The following is a 19009-nucleotide window of genomic DNA, read 5'->3' on the forward strand; positions in this document are numbered from 1 at the left end:
AGCAGACCCTCGGGGTCCCGTGGGTGTCCCTGATGCTGCCGGGAACAGGGTGCCCACGCGAGCCTCCTAGGTGTCTGGCAAACTGTGCTGCAGTTAAAGATATGCAGAGCAGTGGCCACGACCTCATGGAAACTGCTGCACGCCTCCGCTTCTGCACGGCAAATCAGGGCCTTACTTCCAGGCATGTGTTCATGCTGGCTGCGCCGGTAGCGACACAGCATGGTAAGACGCTGACTTTCTCCTCGGGCAGAGTGCCTTCAGGTACGAGGTCCTCGAAGTATTCAAAGCACAGTGCTTTCTCATGGCAGCTCACACAAGGGCCATGAGAAAGTCTTCCTGGGCAATTGATACTCACCAGCAATGTTGTCCTGAGGCCATTCGAGGACTCTGGAATTGTAGGTCTCCTCAAGGAACCTACAGTGTGTTGCCCATCACTGGGACGCACAGAGGGCCTCCGAGGAATCAATCAGTGTGCCTCGAAGTTGCTCAGCCGGCCCACAGGGCTCTGGAGGTACTCAGTGAACTTGGAGGGGAAATGATGCATACCCGAGAGTCCTGGGGGGGGGTCCTCAAAAGTCTACTTCCTTTCAAATAAAGCATATAAGCGACTAAGAACGCAAGGAAAGGGCTGCATGCCTCCCTTTCTGCCCGGCTGCTCGGGACCTAAAATGGAGGCAAGTTCCTATGTTGAGTTTCCTTTGAGCTCCAGAGCTTGTCAGGCACACGACCCCCACGGCCATGGCAGCACCTGGTTTAGACAGAGCAGACTCATAATTTTCCCCGCATCGTTCTTACAGGGTTTCCAGGCCTGTCGGGAGCAGGGACTATCAGGTAGCTGCAAGGCAGCGTGAATGCAGCCTTCAAAATGGGAAAGCGAGTCTAGTTCCAGCAGGCCCCCGTTTCCATGGGCACCCGCAGCATACAACCCTGTGCTTTCTAAGAAGTCCAAAGAGACACGGGTTACCCTGTGTTGCCTTCCCTGAATCAACTTCTCGAAGTAGGGTGTTCTGCATCAAGCTAACTGCCTTAACCAAGCAATGCCCTAGCTAGGCCTCTGGGCCTGTGGCTATTCAAAATCCTGCAGTGCCACAGGAAGAGCAGGAATTAAATTGCAGTAAGAACGCAAGCCGAATTTCTCTAGGAGGCTCGGTGATATCAGGCAGTACGTTCCAGATGGAACGCGAAGCCGAGGGTTTCTCTGAGTGCAGCTCAGACTACGGCAATGCGAAAGACTTCCACGCCAGGTGGGACGTGCTTGAACGGTGTTCCTGAACGTGTGTGACCGCTGGGGAAATCAAGCTGCTCCAAGAGGGAGTGCAGTGCGTTTCCTTACACTCGGCGTACACAGAGTGGTTCCAAAGGGCTCCTGGCATGGATGTTGAGTAGCAGACCCACGGGGCCCCGTGGGTGTCACTGATCCTGCCGGGAACAGGGTGCCCACGCGAGCCTCCTAGGTGTCCGGCAAACTCTGCTGCAGTTCAAGATACGCAGAACAGAGGCCACGGCGTCATGGAAACTGCGGCACGCCTCCGCTTCTGCACGGCAAGTGGGGGCCTTCATACCAGGCATGTGTTCATGCTGGGTGTGCCGGTAGCGACACAGCATGGTAAGATGCTGACTCTCTCCTCGGGCAGAGTGACTTCAGGCACGAGGTCTTCGAAGTATTCTAAGCACAGTGCTCTCTCATGGCAGCTCACACCAGGGCCATGACAAAGTCTTCCGGGGCAATTCAGACTCACCGGCAATGATGTCCTGAGGCCGTTCGAGGACTCTGGAATTGTAGGGCTCCTCAAGTAACCTACAGTTTGTTGCCCATCACTGGGAACGCACAGAGGGCCTCCGAGGGCTCAACCAATGGGCCTCGAAGTTGCTCAGCCGGCCCACAGGGCTCTGGAGGTACTCAGTGAACTTGGAGGGGAAACGATGCATACCCGAGAAGCCTAGGGGGGGGGTCCTCAAAAGTCTACTTCCTTTAAAATAAAGCATATAAGCGGCTAAGAACTCATGGGAACAGCTGCATGCCTCCGTTCTGCACAACGTCTCAGGGCCTAACCTGGAGGCAGGTTCTCACGTTCAGATTCCCTTCAGCTCTAGAGCTTGTCAGGCAGACCACCACCGCGGCCATGGAAGCACCTGGTTTAGACAGAAGCAACTCCTAATTTCCCCCGCATCATTCTTACACGGTTTCCAGGCCTGTCAGGAACAGGGAATGTCAGGTAGCTGTCAGGCAGCGTGAATGCAGCCTTCAAAATGGGAAAGCAAGCCTAGTTCCAACGGGCCCCGTTTCCATGGGCACCCTCAGCATACACCCCTGGGGTTTCTAACAAGTCCAAAGAGACCCAGGTTACCCTGTGTTTCCTTGCCTGAATCAACTTCTCGAGTAGGGTGTTCTGCATCAAGGAAACTGCCTCAACCAAGGAACGCCGTGGCTACGCCTCTGCGCCTGTGGCTATTCAAAAGCCTGCAGTGCCACAGGAAGAGCAGGACTTAAGTTGCAGTGAGAACGCAAGCCGACTTTCTCTAGGAGGCACGGTGACTTCCGGAGGGACGTCCCGGATGGAATGCGAAGCTGAGGATTTATCTGAGTGCAGCTCGGACTAGGGCAACACGTAAGACTTCCACGCCGGGTGGGAAGTGCTTGAACGGCGTTCCTGAACGTGTGTGACCGCTGGGGAAATCAAGCTGCTCCAAGAGAGAGTGCAGTGCGTTTCCTTACACTCGGCATACACAGAGTGGTTCCAAAGGGCTCCTGGCATGGATGTTGATTAGCAGACCCTCGGGGTCCCGTGGGTGTCACTGATGCTGCCGGGAACAGGGTGCCCACGCGAGCCTCCTAGGTGTCTGGCAAACTGTGCTGCAGTTAAAGATATGCAGAGCAGTGGCCACGACCTCATGGAAACTGCTGCACGCCTCCGCTTCTGCACGGCAAATCAGGGCCTTACTTCCAGACATGTGTTCATGCTGGCTGCGCCGGTAGCGACACAGCATGGTAAGACGCTGACTTTCTCCTCGGGCAGAGTGCCTTCAGGTACGAGGTCCTCGAAGTATTCAAAGCACAGTGCTTTCTCATGGCAGCTCACACAAGGGCCATGAGAAAGTCTTCCTGGGCAATTGATACTCACCAGCAATGTTGTCCTGAGGCCATTCGAGGACTCTGGAATTGTAGGTCTCCTCAAGGATACTACAGTGTGTTGCCCATCACTGGGACGCACAGAGGGCCTCCGAGGAATCAATCAGTGTGCCTCGAAGTTGCTCAGCCGGCCCACAGGGCTCTGGAGGTACTCAGTGAACTTGGAGGGGAAATGATGCATACCCGAGAGGCCTAGGGGGGGTCCTCAAAAGTCTACTTCCTTTCAAATAAAGCATATAAGCGACTAAGAATGCAAGGAAAGGGCTGCATGCCTCCCTATCTGCCCGGCTACTCGGGACCTAAAATGGAGGCGAGTTCCTATGTTGAGTTTCCTTTGAGCTCCAGAGCTTGTCAGGCACACGACCCCCGCGGCCATGGCAGCAACTGGTTTAGACAGAGCAGACTCATAATTTTCCCCGCATCGTTCTTACAGGGTTTCCAGGCCTGTCGGGAGCAGGGACTATCAGTTAGCTGCAAGGCAGCGTGAATGCAGCCTTCAAAATGGGAAAGCGAGTCTAGTTCCAGCAGGCCCCCGTTTCCATGGGCACCCGCAGCATACAACCCTGTGCTTTCTAAGAAGTCCAAAGAGACACGGGTTACCCTGTGTTGCCTTCCCTGAATGAACTTCTCGAAGTAGGGTGTTCTGCATCAAGCTAACTGCCTTAACCAAGCAATGCCCTAGCTAGGCCTCTGGGCCTGTGGCTATTCAAAATCCTGCAGTGCCACAGGAAGAGCAGGAATTAAATTGCAGTAAGAACGCAAGCCGAATTTCTCTAGGAGGCTCGGTGATATCAGGCAGTACGTTCCAGATGGAACGCGAAGCCGAGGGTTTCTCTGAGTGCAGCTCAGACTACGGCAATGCGAAAGACTTCCACGCCAGGTGGGACGTGCTTGAACGGTGTTCCTGAACGTGTGTGACCGCTGGGGAAATCAAGCTGCTCCAAGAGGGAGTGCAGTGCGTTTCCTTACACTCGGCGTACACAGAGTGGTTCCAAAGGGCTCCTGGCATGGATGTTGAGTAGCAGACCCACGGGGCCCCGTGGGTGTCACTGATCCTGCCGGGAACAGGGTGCCCACGCGAGCCTCCTAGGTGTACGGCAAACTCTGCTGCAGTTCAAGATACGCAGAACAGAGGCCACGGCGTCATGGAAACTGCGGCACGCCTCCGCTTCTGCACGGCAAGTCGGGGCCTTCATACCAGGCATGTGTTCATGCTGGGTGTGCCGGTAGCGACACAGCATGGTAAGATGCTGACTCTCTCCTCGGGCAGAGTGACTTCAGGCACGAGGTCTTCGAAGTATTCTAAGCACAGTGCTCTCTCATGGCAGCTCACACCAGGGCCATGACAAAGTCTTCCGGGGCAATTCAGACTCACCGGCAATGATGTCCTGAGGCCGTTCGAGGACTCTGGAATTGTAGGGCTCCTCAAGTAACCTACAGTTTGTTGCCCATCACTGGGAACGCACAGAGGGCCTCCGAGGGCTCAACCAATGGGCCTCGAAGTTGCTCAGCCGGCCCACAGGGGTCTGGAGGTACTCAGTGAACTTGGAGGGGAAACGATGCATACCCGAGAGGCCTAGGGGGGGTCCTCAAAAGTCTACTTCCTTTAAAATAAAGCATATAAGCGGCTAAGAACTCATGGGAACAGCTGCATGCCTCCGTTCTGCACAACGTCTCAGGGCCTAACCTGGAGGCAGGTTCTCACGTTCAGATTCCCTTCAGCTCTAGAGCTTGTCAGGCAGACCACCACCGCGGCCATGGAAGCACCTGGTTTAGACAGAAGCAACTCCTAATTTCCCCCGCATCATTCTTACACGGTTTCCAGGCCGGTCAGGAGCAGGGAATGTCAGGTAGCTGTCAGGCAGCGTGAATGCAGCCTTCAAAACGGGAAAGCAAGCCTAGTTCCAACGGGCCCCGTTTCCATGGGCACCCTCAGCATACACCCCTGGGGTTTCTAACAAGTCCAAAGAGACCCAGGTTACCCTGTGTTTCCTTGCCTGAATCAACTTCTCGAGTAGGGTGTTCTGCATCAAGGAAACTGCCTCAACCAAGGAACGCCGTGGCTACGCCTCTGCGCCTGTGGCTATTCAAAAGCCTGCAGTGCCACAGGAAGAGCAGGACTTAAGTTGCAGTGAGAACGCAAGCCGACTTTCTCTAGGAGGCACGGTGACTTCCGGAGGGACGTCCCGGATGGAATGCGAAGCTGAGGATTTATCTGAGTGCAGCTCGGACTAGGGCAACACGCAAGACTTCCACGCCGGGTGGGACGTGCTTGAACGGCGTTCCTGAACGTGTGTGACCGCTGGGGAAATCAAGCTGCTCCAAGAGAGAGTGCAGTGCGTTTCCTTACACTCGGCATACACAGAGTGGTTCCAAAGGGCTCCTGGCATGGATGTTGATTAGCAGACCCTCGGGGTCCCGTGGTGTCACTGATGCTGCCGGGAACAGGGTGCCCACGCGTGCCTCCTAGGTGTCTGGCAAACTGTGCTGCAGTTAAAGATATGCAGAGCAGTGGCCACGACCTCATGGAAACTGCTGCACGCCTCCGCTTCTGCACGGCAAATCAGGGCCTTACTTCCAGACATGTGTTCATGCTGGCTGCGCCGGTAGCGACACAGCATGGTAAGACGCTGACTTTCTCCTCGGGCAGAGTGCCTTCAGGTACGAGGTCCTCGAAGTATTCAAAGCACAGTGCTTTCTCATGGCAGCTCACACAAGGGCCATGAGAAAGTCTTCCTGGGCAATTGATACTCACCAGCAATGTTGTCCTGAGGCCATTCGAGGACTCTGGAATTGTAGGTCTCCTCAAGGATCCTACAGTGTGTTGCCCATCACTGGGACGCACAGAGGGCCTCCGAGGAATCAATCAGTGTGCCTCGAAGTTGCTCAGCCGGCCCACAGGGCTCTGGAGGTACTCAGTGAACTTGGAGGGGAAATGATGCATACCCGAGAGGCCTAGGGGGGGTCCTCAAAAGTCTACTTCCTTTGAAATAAAGCATATAAGCGACTAAGAACGCAAGGAAAGGGCTGCATGCCTCCCTTTCAGCCCGGCTACTCGGGACCTAAAATGGAGGCGAGTTCCTATGTTGAGTTTCCTTTGAGCTCCAGAGCTTGTCAGGCAGAGCACCCCCGCAGCCATGGCAGCACCTGGTTTAGACAGAGCAGACTCATAATTTTCCCCGCATCGTTCTTACAGGGTTTCCAGGCCTGTCGGGAGCAGGGACTATCAGGTAGCTGCAAGGCAGCGTGAATGCAGCCTTCAAAATGGGAAAGCGAGTCTAGTTCCAGCAGGCCCCCGTTTCCATGGGCACCCGCAGCATACAACCCTGTGCTTTCTAAGAAGTCCAAAGAGACACGGGTTACCCTGTGTTGCCTTCCCTGAATCAACTTCTCGAAGTAGGGTGTTCTGCATCAAGCTAACTGCCTTAACCAAGCAATGCCCTAGCTAGGCCTCTGGGCCTGTGGCTATTCAAAATCCTGCAGTGCCACAGGAAGAGCAGGAATTAAATTGCAGTAAGAACGCAAGCCGAATTTCTCTAGGAGGCTCGGTGATATCAGGCAGTACGTTCCAGATGGAACGCGAAGCCGAGGGTTTCTCTGAGTGCAGCTCAGACTACGGCAATGCGAAAGACTTCCACGCCAGGTGGGACGAGCTTGAACGGTGTTCCTGAACGTGTGTGACCGCTGGGGAAATCAAGCTGCTCCTAGAGGGAGTGCAGTGCGTTTCCTTACACTCGGCGTACACAGAGTGGTTCCAAAGGGCTCCTGGCATGGATGTTGAGTAGCAGACCCACGGGGCCCCGTGGGTGTCACTGATCCTGCCGGGAACAGGGTGCCCACGCGAGCCTCCTAGGTGTCCGGCAAACTCTGCTGCAGTTCAAGATACGCAGAACAGAGGCCACGGCGTCATGGAAACTGCGGCACGCCTCCGCTTCTGCACGGCAAGTCGGGGCCTTCATACCAGGCATGTGTTCATGCTGGGTGTGCCGGTAGCGACACAGCATGGTAAGATGCTGACTCTCTCCTCGGGCAGAGTGACTTCAGGCACGAGGTCTTCGAAGTATTCTAAGCACAGTGCTCTCTCATGGCAGCTCACACCAGGGCCATGACAAAGTCTTCCGTGGCAATTCAGACTCACCGGCAATGATGTCCTGAGGCCGTTCGAGGACTCTGGAATTGTAGGGCTCCTCAAGTAACCTACAGTTTGTTGCCCATCACTGGGAACGCACAGAGGGCCTCCGAGGGCTCAACCAATGGGCCTCGAAGTTGCTCAGCAGGCCCACAGGGGTCTGGAGGTACTCAGTGAACTTGGAGGGGAAACGATGCATACCCGAGAAGCCTGGGGGGGGGTCCTCAAAAGTCTACTTCCTTTAAAATAAAGCATATAAGAGGCTAAGAACTCATGGGAACAGCTGCAGGCCTCCGTTCTGCACAACGTCTCAGGGCCTAACCTGGAGGCAGGTTCTCACGTTCAGATTCCCTTCAGCTCTAGTGCTTGTCAGGCAGACCACCACCGCGGCCATGGAAGCACCTGGTTTAGACAGAAGCAACTCCTAATTTCCCCCGCATCATTCTTACACGGTTTCCAGGCCTGTCAGGAGCAGGGAATGTCAGGTAGCTGTCAGGCAGCGTGAATGCAGCCTTCAAAATGGGAAAGCAAGCCTAGTTCCAACGGGCCCCGTTTCCATGGGCACCCTCAGCATACACCCCTGGGGTTTCTAACAAATCCAAAGAGACCCAGGTTACCCTGTGTTTCCTTGCCTGAATCAACTTCTCGAGTAGGGTGTTCTGCATCAAAGAAACTGCCTCAACCAAGGAACGCCGTGGCTACGCCTCTGCGCCTGTGGCTATTCAAAAGCCTGCAGTGCCACAGGAAGAGCAGGACTTAAGTTGCAGTGAGAACGCAAGCCGACTTTCTCTAGGAGGCACGGTGACTTCCGGAGGGACGTCCCGGATGGAATGCGAAGCTGAGGATTTATCTGAGTGCAGCTCAGACTAGGGCAACACGCAAGACTTCCACGCCGGGTGGGACGTGCTTGAACGGCGTTCCTGAACGTGTGTGACCGCTGGGGAAATCAAGCTGCTCCAAGAGAGAGTGCAGTGCGTTTCCTTACACTCGGCATACACAGAGTGGTTCCAAAGGGCTCCTGGCATGGATGTTGATTAGCAGACCCACGGGGTCCCGTGGGTGTCCCTGATGCTGCCGGGAACAGGGTGCCCACGCGAGCCTCCTAGGTGTCTGGCAAACTGTGCTGCAGTTAAAGATATGCAGAGTAGTGGCCACGACCTCATGGAAACTGCTGCACGCCTCCGCTTCTGCACGGCAAATCAGGGCCTTACTTCCAGGCATGTGTTCATGCTGGCTGCGCCGGTAGCGACACAGCATGGTAAGACGCTGACTTTCTCCTCGGGCAGAGTGCCTTCAGGTACGAGGTCCTCGAAGTATTCAAAGCACAGTGCTTTCTCATGGCAGCTCACACAAGGGCCATGAGAAAGTCTTCCTGGGCAATTGATACTCACCAGCAATGTTGTCCTGAGGCCATTCGAGGACTCTGGAATTGTAGGTCTCCTCAAGGATCCTACAGTGTGTTGCCCATCACTGGGACGCACAGAGGGCCTCCGAGGAATCAATCAGTGTGCCTCGAAGTTGCTCAGCCGGCCCACAGGGCTCTGGAGGTACTCAGTGAACTTGGAGGGGAAATGATGCATACCCGAGAGGCCTAGGGGGGGTCCTCAAAAGTCTACTTCCTTTGAAATAAAGCATATAAGCGACTAAGAACGCAAGGAAAGGGCTGCATGCCTCCCTTTCAGCCCGGCTACTCGGGACCTAAAATGGAGGCGAGTTCCTATGTTGAGTTTCCTTTGAGCTCCAGAGCTTGTCAGGCAGAGCACCCCCGCAGCCATGGCAGCACCTGGTTTAGACAGAGCAGACTCATAATTTTCCCCGCATCGTTCTTACAGGGTTTCCAGGCCTGTCGGGAGCAGGGACTATCAGGTAGCTGCAAGGCAGCGTGAATGCAGCCTTCAAAATGGGAAAGCGAGTCTAGTTCCAGCAGGCCCCCGTTTCCATGGGCACCCGCAGCATACAACCCTGTGCTTTCTAAGAAGTCCAAAGAGACACGGGTTACCCTGTGTTGCCTTCCCTGAATCAACTTCTCGAAGTAGGGTGTTCTGCATCAAGCTAACTGCCTTAACCAAGCAATGCCCTAGCTAGGCCTCTGGGCCTGTGGCTATTCAAAATCCTGCAGTGCCACAGGAAGAGCAGGAATTAAATTGCAGTAAGAACGCAAGCCGAATTTCTCTAGGAGGCTCGGTGATATCAGGCAGTACGTTCCAGATGGAACGCGAAGCCGAGGGTTTCTCTGAGTGCAGCTCAGACTACGGCAATGCGAAAGACTTCCACGCCAGGTGGGACGAGCTTGAACGGTGTTCCTGAACGTGTGTGACCGCTGGGGAAATCAAGCTGCTCCTAGAGGGAGTGCAGTGCGTTTCCTTACACTCGGCGTACACAGAGTGGTTCCAAAGGGCTCCTGGCATGGATGTTGAGTAGCAGACCCACGGGGCCCCGTGGGTGTCACTGATCCTGCCGGGAACAGGGTGCCCACGCGAGCCTCCTAGGTGTCCGGCAAACTCTGCTGCAGTTCAAGATACGCAGAACAGAGGCCACGGCGTCATGGAAACTGCGGCACGCCTCCGCTTCTGCACGGCAAGTCGGGGCCTTCATACCAGGCATGTGTTCATGCTGGGTGTGCCGGTAGCGACACAGCATGGTAAGATGCTGACTCTCTCCTCGGGCAGAGTGACTTCAGGCACGAGGTCTTCGAAGTATTCTAAGCACAGTGCTCTCTCATGGCAGCTCACACCAGGGCCATGACAAAGTCTTCCGGGGCAATTCAGACTCACCGGCAATGATGTCCTGAGGCCGTTCGAGGACTCTGGAATTGTAGGGCTCCTCAAGTAACCTACAGTTTGTTGCCCATCACTGGGAACGCACAGAGGGCCTCCGAGGGCTCAACCAATGGGCCTCGAAGTTGCTCAGCAGGCCCACAGGGGTCTGGAGGTACTCAGTGAACTTGGAGGGGAAACGATGCATACCCGAGAAGCCTGGGGGGGGGTCCTCAAAAGTCTACTTCCTTTAAAATAAAGCATATAAGAGGCTAAGAACTCATGGGAACAGCTGCATGCCTCCGTTCTGCACAACGTCTCAGGGCCTAACCTGGAGGCAGGTTCTCACGTTCAGATTCCCTTCAGCTCTAGTGCTTGTCAGGCAGACCACCACCGCGGCCATGGAAGCACCTGGTTTAGACAGAAGCAACTCCTAATTTCCCCCGCATCATTCTTACACGGTTTCCAGGCCTGTCAGGAGCAGGGAATGTCAGGTAGCTGTCAGGCAGCGTGAATGCAGCCTTCAAAATGGGAAAGCAAGCCTAGTTCCAACGGGCCCCGTTTCCATGGGCACCCTCAGCATACACCCCTGGGGTTTCTAACAAATCCAAAGAGACCCAGGTTACCCTGTGTTTCCTTGCCTGAATCAACTTCTCGAGTAGGGTGTTCTGCATCAAAGAAACTGCCTCAACCAAGGAACGCCGTGGCTACGCCTCTGCGCCTGTGGCTATTCAAAAGCCTGCAGTGCCACAGGAAGAGCAGGACTTAAGTTGCAGTGAGAACGCAAGCCGACTTTCTCTAAGAGGCACGGTGACTTCCGGAGGGACGTCCCGGATGGAATGCGAAGCTGAGGATTTATCTGAGTGCAGCTCAGACTAGGGCAACACGCAAGACTTCCACGCCGGGTGGGACGTGCTTGAACGGCGTTCCTGAACGTGTGTGACCGCTGGGGAAATCAAGCTGCTCCAAGAGAGAGTGCAGTGCGTTTCCTTACACTCGGCATACACAGAGTGGTTCCAAAGGGCTCCTGGCATGGATGTTGATTAGCAGACCCACGGGGTCCCGTGGGTGTCCCTGATGCTGCCGGGAACAGGGTGCCCACGCGAGCCTCCTAGGTGTCTGGCAAACTGTGCTGCAGTTAAAGATATGCAGAGTAGTGGCCACGACCTCATGGAAACTGCTGCACGCCTCCGCTTCTGCACGGCAAATCAGGGCCTTACTTCCAGGCATGTGTTCATGCTGGCTGCGCCGGTAGCGACACAGCATGGTAAGACGCTGACTTTCTCCTCGGGCAGAGTGCCTTCAGGTACGAGGTCCTCGAAGTATTCAAAGCACAGTGCTTTCTCATGGCAGCTCACACAAGGGCCATGAGAAAGTCTTCCTGGGCAATTGATACTCACCAGCAATGTTGTCCTGAGGCCATTCGAGGACTCTGGAATTGTAGGTCTCCTCAAGGAACCTACAGTGTGTTGCCCATCACTGGGACGCACAGAGGGCCTCCGAGGAATCAATCAGTGTGCCCCGAAGTTGCTCAGCCGGCCCACAGGGCTCTGGAGGTACTCAGTGAACTTGGAGGGGAAATGATGCATACCCGAGAGGCCTGGGGGGGGTCCTCAAAACTCTACTTCCTTTCAAATAAAGCATATAAGCGACTAAGAACGCAAGGAAAGGGCTGCATGCCTCCCTTTCTGCCCGGCTGCTCGGGACCTAAAATGGAGGCGAGTTCCTATGTTGAGTTTCCTTTGAGCTCCAGAGCTTGTCAGGCACACGACCCCCACGGCCATGGCAGCACCTGGTTTAGACAGAGCAGACTCATAATTTTCCCCGCATCGTTCTTACAGGGTTTCCAGGCCTGTCGGGAGCAGGGACTATCAGGTAGCTGCAAGGCAGCGTGAATGCAGCCTTCAAAATGGGAAAGCGAGTCTAGTTCCAGCAGGCCCCCGTTTCCATGGGCACCCGCAGCATACAACCCTGTGCTTTCTAGGAAGTCCAAAGAGACACGGGTTACCCTGTTGCCTTCCCTGAATCAACTTCTCGAAGTAGGGTGTTGTGCATCAAGCTAACTGCCTTAACCAAGCAATGCCCTAGCTAGGCCTCTGGGCCTGTGGCTATTCAAAATCCTGCAGTGCCACAGGAAGAGCAGGAATTAAATTGCAGTAAGAACGCAAGCCGAATTTCTCTAGGAGGCTCGGTGATATCAGGCAGAACGTTCCAGATGGAACGCGAAGCCGAGGGTTTCTCTGAGTGCAGCTCAGACTACGGCAATGCGAAAGACTTCCACGCCAGGTGGGACGTGCTTGAACGGTGTTCCTGAACGTGTGTGACCGCTGGGGAAATCAAGCTGCTCCAAGAGGGAGTGCAGTGCGTTTCCTTACACTCGGCGTACACAGAGTGGTTCCAAAGGGCTCCTGGCATGGATGTTGAGTAGCAGACCCACGGGGCCCCGTGGGTGTCACTGATCCTGCCGGGAACAGGGTGCCCACGCGAGCCTCCTAGGTGTCCGGCAAACTCTGCTGCAGTTCAAGATACGCAGAACAGAGGCCACGGCGTCATGGAAACTGCGGCATGCCTCCGCTTCTGAACGGCAAGTCGGGGCCTTCATACCAGGCATGTGTTCATGCTGGGTGTGCCGGTAGCGACACAGCATGGTAAGATGCTGACTCTCTCCTCGGGCAGAGTGACTTCAGGCACGAGGTCTTCGAAGTATTCTAAGCACAGTGCTCTCTCATGGCAGCTCACACCAGGGCCATGACAAAGTCTTCCGGGGCAATTCAGACTCACCGGCAATGATGTCCTGAGGCCGTTCGAGGACTCTGGAATTGTAGGGCTCCTCAAGTAACCTACAGTTTGTTGCCCATCACTGGGAACGCACAGAGGGCCTCCGAGGGCTCAACCAATGGGCCTCGAAGTTGCTCAGCCGGCCCACAGGGGTCTGGAGGTACTCAGTGAACTTGGAGGGGAAACGATGCATACCCGAGAGGCCTAGGGGGGGGTCCTCAAAAGTCTACTTCCTTTAAAATAAAGCATATAAGCGGCTAAGAACTCATGGGAACAGCTGCATGCCTCCGTTCTGCACAACGTCTCAGGGCCTAACCTGGAGGCAGGTTCTCACGTTCAGATTCCCTTCAGCTCTAGAGCTTGTCAGGCAGACCACCACCGCGGCCATGGAAGCACCTGGTTTAGACAGAAGCAACTCCTAATTTCCCCCGCATCATTCTTACACGGTTTCCAGCCCGGTCAGGAGCAGGGAATGTCAGGTAGCTGTCAGGCAGCGTGAATGCAGCCTTCAAAATGGGAAAGCAAGCCTAGTTCCAACGGGCCCCGTTTCCATGGGCACCCTCAGCATACACCCCTGGGGTTTCTAACAAGTCCAAAGAGACCCAGGTTACCCTGTGTTTCCTTGCCTGAATCAACTTCTCGAGTAGGGTGTTCTGCATCAAGGCAACTGCCTCAACCAAGGAACGCCGTGGCTACGCCTCTGCGCCTGTGGCTATTCAAAAGCCTGCAGTGCCACAGGAAGAGCAGGACTTAAGTTGCAGTGAGAACGCAAGCCGACTTTCTCTAGGAGGCACGGTGACTTCCGGAGGGACGTCCCGGATGGAATGCGAAGCTGAGGATTTATCTGAGTGCAGCTCGGACTAGGGCAACACGCAAGACTTCCACGCCGGGTGGGACGTGCTTGAACGGCGTTCCTGAACGTGTGTGACCGCTGGGGAAATCAAGCTGCTCCAAGAGAGAGTGCAGTGCGTTTCCTTACACTCGGCATACACAGAGTGGTTCCAAAGGGCTCCTGGCATGGATGTTGATTAGCAGACCCACGGGGTCCCGTGGGTGTCACTGATGCTGCCGGGAACAGGGTGCCCACGCGAGCCTCCTAGGTGTCTGGCAAACTGTGCTGCAGTTAAAGTTATGCAGAGCAGTGGCCACGACCTCATGGAAACTGCTGCACGCCTCCGCTTCTGCACGGCAAATCAGGGCCTTACTTCCAGGCATGTGTTCATGCTGGCTGCGCCGGTAGCGACACAGCATGGTAAGACGCTGACTTTCTCCTCGGGCAGAGTGCCTTCAGGTACGAGGTCCTCGAAGTATTCAAAGCACAGTGCTTTCTCATGGCAGCTCACACAAGGGCCATGAGAAAGTCTTCCTGGGCAATTGATACTCACCAGCAATGTTGTCCTGAGGCCATTCGAGGACTCTGGAATTGTAGGTCTCCTCAAGGAACCTACAGTGTGTTGCCCATCACTGGGACGCACAGAGGGCCTCCGAGGAATCAATCAGTGTGCCTCGAAGTTGCTCAGCCGGCCCACAGGGCTCTGGAGGTACTCAGTGAACTTGGAGGGGAAATGATGCATACCCGAGAGTCCTAGGGGGGGGGTCCTCAAAAGTCTACTTCCTTTCAAATAAAGCATATAAGCGACTAAGAACGCAAGGAAAGGGCTGCATGCCTCCCTTTCTGCCCGGCTACTCGGGACCTAAAATGGAGGCGAGTTCCTATGTTGAGTTTCCTTTGAGCTCCAGAGCTTGTCAGGCACACGACCCCCACGGCCATGGCAGCACCTGGTTTAGACAGAGCAGACTCATAATTTTCCCCGCATCGTTCTTACAGGGTTTCCAGGCCTGTCGGGAGCAGGGACTATCAGGTAGCTGCAAGGCAGCGTGAATGCAGCCTTCAAAATGGGAAAGCGAGTCTAGTTCCAGCAGGCCCCCGTTTCCATGGGCACCCGCAGCATACAACCCTGTGCTTTCTAGGAAGTCCAAAGAGACACGGGTTACCCTGTGTTGCCTTCCCTGAATCAACTTCTCGAAGTAGGGTGTTCTGCATCAAGCTAACTGCCTTAACCAAGCAATGCCCTAGCTAGGCCTCTGGGCCTGTGGCTATTCAAAATCCTGCAGTGCCACAGGAAGAGCAGGAATTAAATTGCAGTAAGAACGCAAGCCGAATTTCTCTAGGAGGCTCGGTGATATCAGGCAGTACGTTCCAGATGGAACGCGAAGCCGAGGGTTTCTCTGAGTGCAGCTCAGACTACGGCAATGCGAAAGACTTCCACGCCAGGTGGGACGTGCTTGAACGGTGTTCCTGAACGTGTGTGACCGCTGGGGAAATCAAGCTGCTCCAAGAGGGAGTGCAGTGCGTTTCCTTACACTCGGCGTACACAGAGTGGTTCCAAAGGGCTCCTGGCATGGATGTTGAGTAGCAGACCCACGGGGCCCCGTGGGTGTCACTGATCCTGCCGGGAACAGGGTGCCCACGCGAGCCTCCTAGGTGTCCGGCAAACTCTGCTGCAGTTCAAGATACGCAGAACAGAGGCCACGGCGTCATGGAAACTGCGGCACGCCTCCGCTTCTGCACGGCAAGTCGGGGCCTTCATACCAGGCATGTGTTCATGCTGGGTGTGCCGGTAGCGACACAGCATGGTAAGATGCTGACTCTCTCCTCGGGCAGAGTGACTTCAGGCACGAGGTCTTCGAAGTATTCTAAGCACAGTGCTCTCTCATGGCAGCTCACACCAGGGCCATGACAAAGTCTTCCGTGGCAATTCAGACTCACCGGCAATGATGTCCTGAGGCCGTTCGAGGACTCTGGAATTGTAGGGCTCCTCAAGTAACCTACAGTTTGTTGCCCATCACTGGGAACGCACAGAGGGCCTCCGAGGGCTCAACCAATGGGCCTCGAAGTTGCTCAGCCGGCCCACAGGGGTCTGGAGGTACTCAGTGAACTTGGAGGGGAAACGATGCATACCCGAGAAGCCTGGGGGGGGGTCCTCAAAAGTCTACTTCCTTTAAAATAAAGCATATAAGCGGCTAAGAACTCATGGGAACAGCTGCAGGCCTCCGTTCTGCACAACGTCTCAGGGCCTAACCTGGAGGCAGGTTCTCACGTTCAGATTCCCTTCACCTCTAGATCTTGTCAGGCAGACCACCACCGCGGCCATGGAAGCACCTGGTTTAGACAGAAGCAACTCCTAATTTCCCCCGCATCATTCTTACACGGTTTCCAGGCCTGTCAGGAACAGGGAATGTCAGGTAGCTGTCAGGCAGCGTGAATGCAGCCTTCAAAATGGGAAAGCAAGCCTAGTTCCAACGGGCCCCGTTTCCATGGGCACCCTCAGCATACACCCCTGGGGTTTCTAACAAGTCCAAAGAGACCCAGGTTACCCTGTGTTTCCTTGCCTGAATCAACTTCTCGAGTAGGGTGTTCTGCATCAAGGCAACTGCCTCAACCAAGGAACGCCGTGGCTACGCCTCTGCGCCTGTGGCTATTCAAAAGCCTGCAGTGCCACAGGAAGAGCAGGACTTAAGTTGCAGTGAGAACGCAAGCCGACTTTCTCTAGGAGGCACGGTGACTTCCGGAGGGACGTCCCGGGTGGAATGCGAAGCTGAGGATTTATCTGAGTGCAGCTCGGACTAGGGCAACACGCAAGACTTCCACGCCGGGTGGGACGTGCTTGAACGGCGTTCCTGAACGTGTGTGACCGCTGGGGAAATCAAGCTGCTCCAAGAGAGAGTGCAGTGCGTTTCCTTACACTCGGCATACACAGAGTGGTTCCAAAGGGCTCCTGGCATGGATGTTGATTAGCAGACCCTCGGGGTCCCGTGGGTGTCACTGATGCTGCCGGGAACAGGGTGCCCACGCGAGCCTCCTAGGTGTCTGGCAAACTGTGCTGCAGTTAAAGATATGCAGAGCAGTGGCCACGACCTCATGGAAACTGCTGCACGCCTCCGCTTCTGCACGGCAAATCAGGGCCTTACTTCCAGGCATGTGTTCATGCTGGCTGCGCCGGTAGCGACACAGCATGGTAAGACGCTGACTTTCTCCTCGGGCAGAGTGCCTTCAGGTACGAGGTCCTCGAAGTATTCAAAGCACAGTGCTTTCTCATGGCAGCTCACACAAGGGCCATGAGAAAGTCTTCCTGGGCAATTGATACTCATCAGCAAGGTTGTCCTGAGGCCATTCGAGGACTCTGGAATTGTAGGTCTCCTCAAGGAACCTACAGTGTGTTGCCCATCACTGGGACGCACAGAGGGCCTCCGAGGAATCAATCAGTGTGCCTCGAAGTTGCTCAGCCGGCCCACAGGGCTCTGGAGGTACTCAGTGAACTTGGAGGGGAAATGATGCATACCCGAGAGGCCTAGGGGGGGTCCTCAAAAGTCTACTTCCTTTCAAATAAAGCATATAAGCGACTAAGAACGCAAGGAAAGGGCTGCATGCCTCCCTTTCTGCCCGGCTACTCGGGACCTAAAATGGAGGCGAGTTCCTATGTTGAGTTTCCTTTGAGCTCCAGAGCTTGTCAAGCACACGACCCCTGCGGCCATGGCAGCACCTGGTTTAGACAGAGCAGACTCATAATTTTCCCCGCATCGTTCTTACAGGGTTTCCAGGCCTGTCGGGAGCAGGGACTATCAGGTAGCTGCAAGGCAGCGTGAATGCAGCCTTCAAAATGGGAAAGCGAGTCTAGTTCCAGCAGGCCCCCGTTTCCATGGGCACCCGCAGCATACAACCCTGTGCTTTCTAGGAAGTCCAAAGAGACACGGGTTACCCTGTGTTGCCTTCCCTGAATCAACTTCTCGAAGTAGGGTGTTCTGCATCAAGCTAACTGCCTTAACCAAGCAATGCCCTAGCTAGGCCTCTGGGCCTGTGGCTATTCAAAATCCTGCAGTGCCACAGGAAGAGCAGGAATTAAATTGCAGTAAGAACGCAAGCCGAATTTCTCTAGGAGGCTCGGTGATATCAGGCAGAACGTTCCAGATGGAACGCGAAGCCGAGGGTTTCTCTGAGTGCAGCTCAGACTACGGCAATGCGAAAGACTTCCACGCCAGGTGGGACGTGCTTGAACGGTGTTCCTGAACGTGTGTGACCGCTGGGGAAATCAAGCTGCTCCAAGAGGGAGTGCAGTGCGTTTCCTTACACTCGGCGTACACAGAGTGGTTCCAAAGGGCTCCTGGCATGGATGTTGAGTAGCAGACCCACGGGGCCCCGTGGGTGTCACTGATCCTGCCGGGAACAGGGTGCCCACGCGAGCCTCCTAGGTGTCCGGCAAACTCTGCTGCAGTTCAAGATACGCAGAACAGAGGCCACGGCGTCATGGAAACTGCGGCACGCCTCCGCTTCTGCACGGCAAGTCGGGGCCTTCATACCAGGCATGTGTTCATGCTGGGTGTGCCGGTAGCGACACAGCATGGTAAGATGCTGACTCTCTCCTCGGGCAGAGTGACTTCAGGCACGAGGTCTTCGAAGTATTCTAAGCACAGTGCTCTCTCATGGCAGCTCACACCAGGGCCATGACAAAGTCTTCCGGGGCAATTCAGACTCACCGGCAATGATGTCCTGAGGCCGTTCGAGGACTCTGGAATTGTAGGGCTCCTCAAGTAACCTACAGTTTGTTGCCCATCACTGGGAACGCACAGAGGGCCTCCGAGGGCTCAACCAATGGGCCTCGAAGTTGCTCAGCAGGCCCACAGGGGTCTGGAGGTACTCAGTGAACTTGGAGGGGAAACGATGCATACCCGAGAAGCCTGGGGGGGGGTCCTCAAAAGTCTACTTCCTTTAAAATAAAGCATATAAGAGGCTAAGAACTCATGGGAACAGCTGCATGCCTCCGTTCTGCACAACGTCTCAGGGCCTAACCTGGAGGCAGGTTCTCACGTTCAGATTCCCTTCACCTCTAGATCTTGTCAGGCAGACCACCACCGCGGCCATGGAAGCACCTGGTTTAGACAGAAGCAACTCCTAATTTCCCCCGCATCATTCTTACACGGTTTCCAGGCCTGTCAGGAGCAGGGAATGTCAGGTAGCTGTCAGGCAGCGTGAATGCAGCCTTCAAAATGGGAAAGCAAGCCTAGTTCCAACGGGCCCCGTTTCCATGGGCACCCTCAGCATACACCCCTGGGGTTTCTAACAAATCCAAAGAGACCCAGGTTACCCTGTGTTTCCTTGCCTGAATCAACTTCTCGAGTAGGGTGTTCTGCATCAAAGAAACTGCCTCAACCAAGGAA

The sequence above is a fragment of the Delphinapterus leucas genome, chromosome 16 (assembly GCF_059928025.1).
Source record: "Delphinapterus leucas isolate spDelLeu-1000000601 "Yukka" chromosome 16, BTC_Dleu_Yukka2, whole genome shotgun sequence".
In the NCBI taxonomy this organism is placed as follows: Eukaryota; Metazoa; Chordata; class Mammalia; order Artiodactyla; family Monodontidae; genus Delphinapterus; species Delphinapterus leucas.